Source organism: Schistocerca cancellata, chromosome 5, assembly GCF_023864275.1.
Source record: "Schistocerca cancellata isolate TAMUIC-IGC-003103 chromosome 5, iqSchCanc2.1, whole genome shotgun sequence".
Taxonomy (NCBI): Eukaryota; Metazoa; Arthropoda; class Insecta; order Orthoptera; family Acrididae; genus Schistocerca; species Schistocerca cancellata.
This window is the reverse complement of record NC_064630.1, coordinates 328,697,741-328,711,019: the sequence shown is the minus strand read 5'-3', so window position 1 is coordinate 328,711,019 and position 13,279 is coordinate 328,697,741. Positions and strand designations below refer to the sequence as shown.

The 13,279-nt window shown below is 40.3% G+C and overlaps 1 protein-coding gene and 1 pseudogene across 1 annotated transcript in view; both read right to left on the bottom strand.

Annotated features, from left to right (window-relative positions):
* Positions 1-13,279, bottom strand: part of LOC126188520 (neuroendocrine convertase 2) — a 1,507,992-nt gene that overhangs the window by 388,544 nt on the left and 1,106,169 nt on the right. The gene's annotated exons all lie outside the window — the stretch shown is intronic.
* LOC126189298 (5S ribosomal RNA) lies at positions 12,617-12,734 on the bottom strand (annotated as a pseudogene).

Here is a 13,279-nt window from a genome sequence, read left to right as displayed (position 1 = left end):
CTTTGGTAGCTAGTAGTGTTTACACAGTACAGGAAATGTTTGAAGTGGCTACAATCATTCTCACACAGCTTTTACCAATCTAGTAATCATGAACTCATGCGAATGCAACTCGTTCCCTATCCGTTGGTCACATGCATGACAGACACCCTTCTGTAATGTGTACACTTTACTGATGGGTTTATAATACATTAATGTGGTTAAACGTCTCCATAGCCAGAAATCTAAGGGATAAATGTCAGGTGAAAGTAGAAACTGCAGACTCAGTCAATAAGAAATGAGCTATGATTGCTAACACGATGGCAGCCTGAACGACTGCAAACAAATCGTTCTCGAAATAAGTAAAATGACCTACGTCTCTACTTGTATTTGTTTTTAGAGGTAAGCTTATAAGACTCTTTTTTATAGTAAGTTTTACAGTTTTTGAAAACAGCTACGAGTCGCATTTTGTATTTTTATTGACCGGTTTCGCTCTTCAAATGAACAAGAGTATCATCTGAATATACGCTGTAAAGGATACAAATTGAGATAACACGGAAATGTTACATTGACACTACATAAAGTACATATTCCACTTCCAGTGTGGTAACTTACATTTGAAGCTGGCTGACAGCATTAAAGATTACCTTGAAAACTTTCTGACAGTTCTAGAAACGAAATTGGCTATACTATAGCACTTTAACTAACGTTTAAAGTACCTTCGAAGTACAGTAGTGAATGATGACCTTGACAGCGCCAAAGATGAAACTGACTGTACAACAGTAGTTGTAACGTCAATGGTATAGTTTATCCAAAGATAATTTACAACTAGAGAAAAAGAAATTTCCATTTCATAGCCTCTTTCATGCGTGTGTGTGTATATACGTCTCATATATGCACATATCTGCTTATATTTAAAAAATACGAGTATATTTGCAAAATGAAAACATCTATCAAAATGCGTTATACAAAATACACATTTAAAAATTTCTATCAAGTAATGGATTCAAAACAATCGTTTTTAAAAATATTTCTGTTAGTGTAATACCGCAGATATTATATTTTGGTTGCTTATCTATGGTACTTCATAAAATAACTGGAAGAATCGATGTAAATTAAATTAGTTTTGCTCGTTTGATAAATGTTGTGGGATTTTCTTAATTTCTACGAAAATTCCCAGTTCTTCCAAAACGCTTAACAGAGGACCTGCTGACAATTTTTATAGTATTTTGTATCACACCCAACGTATATTTAGTTGTTCTCAGATGTTCAACTACGCCACACTTGTTTGAAACATCTTGAATATTGCACACAGCACAACTTGGCCGAAACCTTCTTGGTTTCAGTGTGTAAATATGTAAAAAAGTCATTTACCGGATATGATTTATTCTATAAAAGCTCACGTATCATAGTTTTCGTACGAATTAACTGAGGTATCTATGTTACCGAATCTGATACATGTTACGTGCGAATCCTGTCAACTCCTCCCGCTTCCTTGCGTTTAACAACTGCATGTCTAATTTTGAACAAACTATTGTATCAGAGTTTGCATGTTGTGAAATGGCGCTTGTGTTGCAAAGCCGCGGAAAGTATGAAAAAGTTGGCGCAACGTGTGCTGCTGCATATTTTATGCGTCACAAAGCGAACTTGCTTCGAGGCTCCGTTTTTTCCTTGCAGGCTCTCATACTGTGTGCCGTAGCGCTGTGGGCGTATCGTAAGTACTCGTTTCACTGGTGCGCACGCAAGCCAGTCGGAACAAAACCTGGCTGTTTACCTGCCGCCGCCGGGCCCAGCAAAAGCGACCCACCTTAATGACCCTCTCCTGTTCCGTTATCGACCATTCAGTGCCATTTACTTCTCCGCGAACGACAAGGGATTTCGGTATACGAGTTTATTTCACACTGACAGCCAGTTTGTTGCGTAGGAAGGTGAATATTTACGATAAGAACTGAGTTGATTAGAAATTATCATCACGGCTTTCAGTAAGTATTACGTTTTTACGCTTCATTCCTGTGTGTTCCACGAGATTAATGTACTCCGAAGAGCTGTGGAAAGTGATTTCTGACACATAAATAGAATATTTCTGAACCTTTGCTCATGAAACTATTATGTTAGCGGGGAAACAGGTACCTACCAAAATTTGCTAACATGAGAGGGGCGATTAAAAAGTAATGACTCCGATCTTTTTTATTTGTCATGAATATCAAAAGTAACTACATAGGTTGAAAACCACAACATTGACGATTAATTTATGACTTTTTAAGGGGAGACGGAGGGCAAGTGGGCATAAAAAATTCGATTTTTAGATTTCAGCATTTTGAAATGCCTGGTCTTTCCTGCGTGAAACAGTTTTGTTTTATATAAACACGACAATTTTTTCGTGGGATATGACGGTTTTCCTGACGCTCTGTTCAATCTGGGGACGGTGACAGCAAGGCTTACGACAGGGTTTGAGCAGAACAACCCTATGGTCCTAATGTCACAATTTCTAAATTCGAGTGCATTGGGCATGTCCAGAAGTGAATGGGGTTCAGGTTGAGAAGATTATTGAAAGATGAGTCAAAAATAGCATTGGAAGATGGTAAGAAAATAGGTGATAAAAGTCTTCTGACAAATGTTGAAACAGATAGCTTATAGAATAATTATGGCTTGGCCATAAGACAAAATGTAGGGAATTTAGAAAACATGAAAAAACCTGTATGGGCTATCTTTTTCCATAAGCTTTCCACAAATGAAAATCCAGTGCTCGGTCTTTGCCCGAATGATCCTGACACTTGGTGCAAGTACAGGAGAAGTGCCAGATATGGCCACAAACATTCTTTACCTGCATCAGTAATGAATGAAATTAAACCCATATTTAGAGACCTTTGTAAAGATACTTCGTTGAAGGAATGTCTTCATGGGAAAACTCAAAATGTAAATTAATGTGTGAATTCTGTCATTTGGAACGGGTTACCGAAAAATTTATTTGTTCAGCTTACAACCTTCAAATTTGGTGTTTATGGTGCTATTTTATGCTTCGATGGTGGTGTAACTAGAAAACCGATGTTTTGGAATTACTGAGCATGAAATCTAGTGGAAGTACTGAAAAAACTTTGGTGGAAATACATAAACAGAGAATCCGCAAATCAGATATTGCTAATTTAAAATGCACAAAAGAAGCCAGACAGAAAAGAAGAAGGACCAAGAGAAAAAAGGATCAGTATGATTCAGATGATGCTCAATACGGTGCAGGAAAATATTAGTGGTAAGTAATTCTCATCAATAACTATACTAGAATTGCAATATTAAACTTTAAATGGATTTTTCTCATAACCACTTTTTTTTTTACTTTCAGGTACCATTATTAGATAAACTAATGGGGTTAGAAACATGAAATTTGGTCAATTTGTAGTGCAGAAGGTAATAAGCTATTACAAGTAAACTGAGAACCACAAAACAATCAGAAACTGTTTTATAATAATTAATGTACAAAAAAAGTTAAATTTTACTAGTGAAAGAATAAAACTCTTTTCTTCAAAACCATAAGAGGTATTATGTTTATTTTACTTGTAAATTGAGATATATATATATATATGCAGTAAAAATTTCATTGTTTTATCACTAGTTATTTTGAAAAGTGTACCTATTCAAAGGGTAAAATAGCATTGGCAGAATAGGGATAAAAATTGCCCTTCCGTCTCCCCTTTATAATCTCCCCCATTTCCTCAGTTTCTGTCAATCTTTTAAAAGTGGCATATATTCCATTGTAGTAAAATGCACGGTGCTCCTTCCGAAGCCATTGACGCATGGACTTTCTCACGGGATACTCATCTCTAAAGTGTACCCCACTATAAGCTTCTTTTAGCATCGCGGATAGGTGGAAGTCTGATGGTGCCAGGTCAGGTCTGTATGGCACGAGATTGGGGGAGAAGGGGAGGGGTGAGGCAAGACTACTTCTCATTCTGTTTCCACAATCTCTTCAGTGATGTGACGACTGATGTGTGGTCTTGTATTATCAAGCAAAGATGAATATCCACCATAGCTTTTATTGAGCAAACTCGCTGAAGACGTGCTTTAAAATGTTTGACGCGGGTGATGCGACACAAATCATCTGCAGTCACCTCGTAGTCACCATGAATGATGTCATCGACAGGCTGAATGTTGGATGGAGTCACTGCAGTCGCTTCGTGTTTCGTCGGCCAACGGCGTTTGCCTTTCAGCTTCATTATAGCGACGAACCCGTCGTCTAAAAGTGCTGATATCCAGTGTTGAATCACACTACACATTTTTGAGTCTTTCATGAATGCGAATGAGCGTTTCACTATCTGCAATCAAGAATTCTATCACAGAGCGCTGTCTAATATAACTTCGATGTCGACTGTTTTGCAAGCGATTGCAGTACTGGCATCCTGTGAAGCAAAATGCTACTACTGCAGTGGATTGAAGAAGAAGAGCCAAATTCAAATTGTTCACTTGTCAGACTTTACTTAAGGAGAAAAAATAGGAGGCATTACTTTTTGACTGGCCCTCGTAGTAGCACGCCCTGTAATTGGTCTCAGTCGCCAAGTGGGTTTGACTGCGAGAGCCAGCGAGATCGCATGCCAAACTCGTTCAACACTAGTTTCCATTGCACAAGCATATTGGAGCTGTTGCACGTTTTCGGTGTGATTTCTTTCTTTTTTTCTTTTTCTGCAGCTGTAAATAAACTTGTAAGTCGTAAAATGCCTCAGACTTACAAGATTACAAGTAATATACTTTCGTTAGAGTTATTTCTCCTTCGTTGGAATGCTAACTGCGTAATTTCAATACTAAACGAATGCTATACGAAGTCTAATCTGTACATGTTATTAACTTATTAGATTTAAATTTTTTGTTGTGATCCTCAGTCCGAATTTCTCACCATGGGTTGCAATACTATTGGACACCTCTTCTATGTTGACATTCATACTCTTTTTTTTTTAAACTCCTCCTCTTGTGCATTAATATTGTGTTACTGTGGTCTTTAGCCCGAAGACTCGTTTCATGTAGGTTTTCATGTTACTCTATCCCGTGCAAGTTTCTTCATCTCCGAATAACTACTGGAACCTACATCCTTCTGAATCTGCTTACTGTGTTCATCTCACGGTCACCTTCTATTATTTACTTACTGGATTAGGGCTCCATAGAACGTGCGGTTATTACAGATGCACTATGAAATCTATAGAGCTGTTATTGCTTAACAATTTCATCTCAACCTGCGTAAATTTTCCCCAACACATATTACAATTAGCTCAAGGTAACTGCCGTAGCACAAGCCAAAAATTCGCTCAGCAGTGCTGAATGGTTTATTGATTTTCTGGCGTACCTGTTTGATGGATATGTCGACCCAACCGAAAAAGTCTGTGATGTCAATGAAAGAGAAATTAGATGTATACATGATTATCGAAGAAAAAGAGATATAAGTAGGAAAATAGCTTGAGACCAATGTGAAAAGGAGAAGCAACAATATCGAAGAGAGGAATTTGCATTATCTATAAAAAATTTCAGACTCTGTGGAAAAGAGAAATTAAATTCAGAAAACATTGAAAGAACAAACATATTATAGAATAAAGAAACACATCTCGGAGAAACAAAAGTTAGTAAATACTAGTGAACTTACACTTGATCGATAAACAAAATAGATAGCACTTATTATTAAACCGTGTTATTAAACGCAGTTAAGATAAACTTGAATGTGGAAATACTGTGAATAAATCTAGTCGGGAAACAGTATCACGTCATAAAACTAAGAAAGGATTTTTTTTAAAACTAGACGGAAATATGTGTGTTGATATAAGTTTCTAAAAATCACTGCGCATTATGTATCATGAAACACTTCGCTTCTCAACGTATATTTGGTCTGTGACTACTCCAGTACAAAAACAACGGAACCAGCAAAGAGACTGTCGAAAATACAGTATCTTACATATTATCTGTTGAAGGGGAACAGATAAATACCGCTCTTGCGCCGTAGCACTGTCTGTAATTAGAGCTGATACGCTGTCACCGATAGAAAAAAGAGTCACACATTATTTATACAAATTTGTGATGCCAATGAAAGAGAAATTAGATGTATATATGATTATCGAAGAAACAAATGGTAAGCAAAGCTCTTAAAAGTGTCACTGACTGGTTTCCTGCTAACTGTCTCACCCTTAGTTTGAAAAAGACACAGCATATTCAATTCTACTACACCAACGATAAGTGTAACACGTGGTGAGGAAGTAACAAATAGGGTGGAAACTTCAATATTCTTACGTGTCCATTTCAATGGGAATTTAAACTGGAAAAAACTGGAAACAACTTAGACCGGCCACATTTGCAGTTAGAATCACTGCACAGATTGAGGAAGGAGAAAAAAAATGGTTCAAATGGCTCTGAGCACTACGGGACTTAACATCTGAGGTCATCAGTCCCCTAGAACTTAGAACTACTTAAACTTAACTAACCTAAGGACATCACACACATCCATGCCCGAGGCAGGATTCGAACCTGCGACCTTAGCGGTCGCACGGTTCCAGACTGTAGCGCCTAGAACCGCTCGGCCACAACGGCCGGCAGTAAGTTGACATATTTTGCAAGTTTTCATTCAATAATGTCATTTGGAATAATGTTCTGGGGTAACTCATCTTTAAGAAAGAAAGTCTTCATTGCTCAGAAAACGTGCTCTAAAGTAATATGTGGTGCACACTGACGACCATCTTGTAGACATCTGTCCATAAGGTAGGGAATTCAGTATATTGCTTCACAGTATGTTTATTCCCTCATGATGTTTGTTGTAAATAATCCACTAAAGTTCAAAAGGAACAATGATGTAAGTAATTTCAATACCAGAAGGAAAAATAACATTTATTACTAAACGTTAAGGTTGTCTTTAGCACAAAAAGCTATTCACACTGTGATAGCAAAAACTTTGGTCTTCTTATCCAATGATAAAAAATGTCTGACAGATAGCGAAGTAAAATTTGAAAAAAAAAAAAAAAAAGATCTAGAAAGTTTCTCCTTGACCACTCCTTTCATTCAGTGGAAGAATTTGTGTTATTTTAATGTGTACAAGGTAATGAGTAGGAATTACTAACTCACATCTGCAGATATTTTCAATAAATACAAATAAATTTTATGAACGTCAGCATTTAGCCATATTTAAAAATTAAAATGTGGTTTATAAGTAGAATGACTCATTCCACATCACTTCTATTTTTCGCACAATTGATCCATGGAACATAAAACTAACAAACTAACCAACTGACTGACACTATTGATAACTCCATTACGACATGAGAGAATGATGGTATCCAGAGCCCCGTAGAAGGCGATGTCATTAGAGATGAAGCACGGATTAATGAAAGAAAATCGGCCGCACCGTTTCAAAGGAATCATCGCAGCCTTAAGCGGCTTACAGATATCACGCAACCACACAGCTTGATGGCTGGATAAGGATATTGATCACTGTTCTCCTGAATACCACAACTCCCTCTAATTCGTATACCACTCACGTCTGAACCACACATGAAGCTATGTTTTCGGGAGAACAGATCGCCGATGAGTTACACATAGGCTTTTATTTTATCATCTCTTTTTGTAACTGTTTTTTGACCAGTTCCTTTGTTTTTATTTCATTTTTATATTTTAAAACAGCAGGCGACTCTTTTGGAAGTACATTATATGTTATCTATGAACTCACTCGAATACAGCTTCGCTTTACTTTCGATGTATACAGAACATTCCAGTCTTCGCATTAGAAACTTAGGGGTGACTGGTCATATCATGGGAAACATTTGTTAGAGACTAAATATTCACTTATGCTTTCCGGTGACGCTACGTGTCCTATCGCGTTGGTTATCTCCTTGAAGAATAGAGAAGAAAATTGAGGACGAGTTAGATGACGACATGTTTGGCCTTAAGAAAGATGAAGGCACCAGAGAGGCAGTTCTGACGTTGCGGTTGATAATGAAAGTAAGACTAAAGAAAAGTTAAGACAGTTTCATAGGATTTGTGGACCTGGAAAAAGCGTTCAGCTATGTAAAATGATGCAAGATGTTTGAAATTCTGAGGGAAATAAGGATAAGCTACATGGAGATATAGGTAATATACAGCATGTACACGAAAGAAGAAGGTATAATAACAGTGGAAGACCAAGAACGAAGTGCTCGGATTAAGAAGGGTGTTAGACAGGGATGTAGTCTTTCACCCGTGCTTTTCAATCTACACATCGAAGAAGCAATGATGGAAACAAAAGAAAGGTTCGAGAGTGGAATTATAATTGAAGGTGAAAGGAACTGAAAGACGAGATTCGCTGATGGCATTGCTATCCTCTCTGAAAGCGAAGAAGAATTACGGAATCTGCTGAATGGAATGAACAGTCTCCTACGTACAGAGTATGGACTGAGAGTAAATAGAAGGAAGATTAAAGTAATTTTGCTACCCAGCCAGCAAAATAACTCGTGACGGATGAAGCAAGGAGGACGTCAAAAGCAGACTAGTACTAGAAAAAAGGGTAATCTTGGGCAAGAGAAGTTTACTAGAACCAACCGTAGGACTGAGGAAGAAATTCCTGAGAATGTACTTTGCAGCACAGCATGTGGGGCAGTGAACCAAGGAAAACCGGGACAGAAGAGAATCAAAGCATTTGAAGTGCGGTACTATAGACGAATGTTGAAGATTAGGTGGATTGTTGAGGTAAGGAATGAAGAGGTTCTGCGTAATACGAGGGAGGAAAGGAATGTATGGAAAACACTGACGTGAGGAAGGAACAGGATGATAGTACATCTGTTACGAAATGGGTGAATGACTTATATGGTGCAGGAGGTAACTGTAGAAGGTAAAAGTTGGTAGAGGAAGACAGAGACTGGAATACATCCAGCAAACAATTGAGGACATTGGTTGGAAATGCTACTCTGAGATGCAGAAGTTAGCATAGGACAGGAATTTGTGGCGGGTCACATCAAACCAGTCAGGAATCTGATGACTCAAAATGTCCTCGAGAGGTAGCAGGGCGTAGGCGCTCTGAGGCGTGCCTATGATTTGTGTGTTGCCTATAGTCGTGTCACCTATCTGTGGGAAAGGAGACAAGCTCAGCGAAAAAAGACTTCTTGATTAGCTCCTAAAGTACCTTTCTCCGCATAGAGACGCTGTATCTTAAAGTTTCCTCCTTGAAAATCACTGTAAGATTTCCTGGGAGTCGCTAGCACTCATCACACCTGATTAGTAGACTGTAGTAATTCGGCTGGCCAACGGCCTTGCCACAGTGCTAACACTGTTTCCCGTCGATGATCAAAGTTAAGCGCTGTCAGGCTTGGCTCTCACTTCGATGTGTCACCGTTTGGGTCTGCCGAGCGCTATTGGCAAAAGCAGGGGCACAGAGCCCTTGTATGCCAACTGAGGAGTTAGTTGGTTGAAAAGTAGCGGCTCTAGTCACGAAAACTGAAAACGGCGCGGAGAGCAATGTGCTGACCAAATGCCCCTCCACTTAAACATCCAGTGACGCCTATCGTCTGAGGATGACGTGGCGGTCGGTCGGTATAGTTTGGGCCTTCGGAGGCGTGTTCGGACGAAGAGATACTAGTTCGGTTAAATCTTATCATCTTAAAGCCCGTGGATACTTAAGGACGCCCAGCATCACGAGGAAGCAACAGCTAAAATTTTGTCTCTAACAACTGTTGTTCCCCATAACATGATCTTCCACCCCTTTTTATGCACTGATTGATTCAGCTGTCCATACCGAAGTCGTGCTACGCAACCTGCAATGTTATGTCCGGCCACCGAAAATCACGCGTGAGGTTTTTATATTCTCTTCCTCGCTACGCGCAAACTATTAGCCGCACAGAAGAAAATGAACAGGACCTTGTTATAGAAAATTCAGTAGAGTTAAATTTTGTATTGGGATGCCGTGGTTTTCGAGTTATTCAAGAAAAACATAGAAAAGCGACCTTCAAACGCCACTCCCCGGCCCCCCCCCCCCCCCCCCCCACCACCACCACCACACTCAGCGTCCATCGGTCAGGACGTCTAGTTTGCTGTTCGTGGCGCTCCCTCTTACCACTGTACAAAAATTTCCGACAGCACGTATTATTTCCCACATTCGACCAATTTTGGTCTTCACTGACTGGAATTAGTACACCTTCAGCTTAGTAGAGCGCTTACAAATTGTAAAACTGATATTTGTATAAATTTTATCTCACAATTTTGTGAATTTTAGCAACATAAAATAAACAATTACATCATTGTATTTGTCAGGCCTTTTGACTACGAAACCAATGTACTTGTAAGGATTAAGTCTGGTTCAAACTGTTTTGGCTTAGCTTTTAGAAAAGTAGTTTGTTTTTCATTATTCACAGGGGCTCCTTTAAATTTATAAATGGAGACCAAAAAGGTCGAATATCGGGAATAGTTCGTATTGCCGGAAAATTTTTGTACGGTGGTGGAAGGGAGTGCCACGGACAACATACTGGAAATCCTGACTGGTGAGTAATGAGTGAGAGGTGGGAGGTGCGTTTTAAGGTCACTTTTGTACGTTATCCTTGAATAACTCGAAAACCATGGCCTCCAGTGAAAACGTATCCCAGTACAACATTTAACGATATTAAATTTCCTACAAAAAGGTCGTGTTCATACTTTTTATAGGAATAATAGTTTGCACGTAGCAAGCGAGAGAGTATGAAAATATCATCCGTGGTTTTTGCAGGGCAGATATAATATTGCGGGCTGCATAAAACGACATCGGTAGGGGCAACTGAATTACACTATATATTACTAGCATCGTCCAAGGATGTGTCCGTTCGCAGTTTATTGTAGGTCATTAGTAAATTTACGGAATTTTAAGGTTAACTGGCGCTAACATGTCTCAGAAACGCAGCCTTCCCTGTACGTTCAGCAGATTCGAAGTTCTCTGCCCATTTGTGAACTCATTCCTTCATGTATCAGCTTCCTATTACTGAGACAATGTTGCAGTGGGGCTAGAAGGTCAAGTACACGGGAGCGGGGTGAAGCCACAAGCACTCGAACTCTTTACTCAGACGCTTCCTGCTCCAAATGCTTTCTTACTACCTGTCCATTCTCCTGTTGTGATTTAACGTCTAAGAAATTGCCCATGACCTGGTTCTAGGAAAGGTAAGTGCCAAGGGGGTGAGATAACTTGAAAGGAAAAAATATATACGTTTCGTTAGTTCAGTAAGAGAAATAAATTTTAAAAATCTCTGTCGATGATCTACATTCCTCGCTCTACTCTGTTCGATGAGAAGGAGAAACAGATTGGTATTTAACGTCCCGTCCACAACGAGATTGTTAAAGACGCCGCACATGCTCAGATTAGGGAAATATGGGGAAAGATATCGACCGTGCACTTTCGGGTTAACCATCCCGGTATATGCCTGAGGCGATTAACGAAATCGCGGAAAACCTAAAACAGGATGGCCGCACGCAGGTTTGAACTGTCGTCCTCCCGAATTCGAGTCCAGTTTGCTAATCACTGCGCCACCTCTCTCTGTGAGGAGACGGTCAGAATCCCTTCCCGCCTAAGCTATCGTGCAGCTATGCCGCTCTCGTTCCTGACTGCTACAGCATGAAATAAAATTAGCCGTGTCATTATCGACCAAATACCAACACAGCTACCTACGAGGGTATGCTGAAAATAATACCTCCGCATTTTCTATGTGAAAAAACTTTTTAAATAAAATAAACATTATTAAATTCTACATCTTTATTCTTCATATCTACATATTTATTTGTCAACATAGTCACCGGCCGGCCGCGGGGGTCTAGCGGTTCAGGCGCTCAGTCCGGAACCGCGCGACTGCTACGGTCGCAGGTTCGAATCCTGCCTCGGGCATGGATGTGTGTGATGTCCTTAGGTTGGTTAGGTTTAAGTAGTTCTAAGTTCTAGGGGACTGATGACCTCAGCAGTTAAGTCCCATTGTGCTCAGAGCCATTTCTGTAGCCATAGTCACCGTGCGACGAACACACGTCTCCCAACGAGAGAGTATTCAGTTGGTATCGTCACTGCAGAATGTTTGACTTCGTCGACGGAGGTGAAACATCACCCGTGTTTCCGCCGCTTCATTAGTATCAAAATGAAATCCTCTAAGGTGTTCATTAGGTTTTGGAATAAGATGAAAATCGTATGGGGTCAGGTCGTGACTGCATGGAGCATAACCGTTGGCAGTGAACTGAAAGCTTCGGATCGCTGCAAATCTCGCAGCTTTCGCCTCTGGTCTGGCATTATCATGTTGGAGAGGGTGCTCCATCTGTGGACGAACTGTCCGAACTCTAAACTCGATTACAATACGCTGTTTCTCACGTACCGACATAGTTACGTTACACACCGCCATGTTACAACGCTACAATACGGAGCCCTGTAACGGAAAGAGCTGCTAATATGTAGACATTAAGAACGAAGATGTAAATTTTTGATATCTTTTGTTTTATTTAAATATCTTGAATATCCGTCTTCAGGCCACAAGTGGCCCATCGGGACCATCCGACCGCCGTGTCATCCTCACTGAGGATGCGGATAGGAGGGGCGTGTGGTCAGCACACCGCACTGCCGGTCTTTATGATGGTTTTCTTTGACCGGAGCCGCTACTATTCGGTCGAGTAGCTCCTCAGTTGGCCTCACGAGGCTGAGTGCACCCCGAAAAATGGCAACAAACTGCGCATGGCAGCCTGGAGGGTCACCCATCCGAGTGCCAGCCACGCCCGACAGTGCTTAACTTCGGTGATCTGATGGGAACCGGTTTATCCACTGCGGCAAGGCCGTTAATATCTTGAAGAGATATCACATAAAAACTTCGCACTCGTACTATATGTGAAGACAGATGGTACTAGAGTTAGGTGGTTGTCTTTGAGCGATCTTTCTCTTCTTCTTATTCCTCTTTCTCTCCCTCTCTCCTTGTGCCTTTGTCCTGCATCGGCGCGGGGTTAGCATGGTTATGAACTCGGCATGATTAACATAAGGGGCGGCCTTCATTTCTCCTCCCCACTACCCCCAGGACGGAATATGTGTACGTCAGCTCCCGTGGGCGGTGTTATTCATGTAAACGTGAGCGAAAGTTTTCTAAATATATGCGAATCCTGTAACTGTGACGAGAATTTGGTACTAGCCCGGTATTCAGCTAGTGAGATGTGAGAAACAGCCTAAAAACCACATCAATGCTGGTCGGCACACCGATCCTCGTCATCAAACCAACGAGTGAATTCCATCCGCTCGCTCACGGTCGGGTTTGTCTTTGAGCGAAAATAAAACGAAATAAAGAATGAAGTGTCAAATGAAACTACAGATTCTCTCTCCCCTTGCACAAATGCAAGC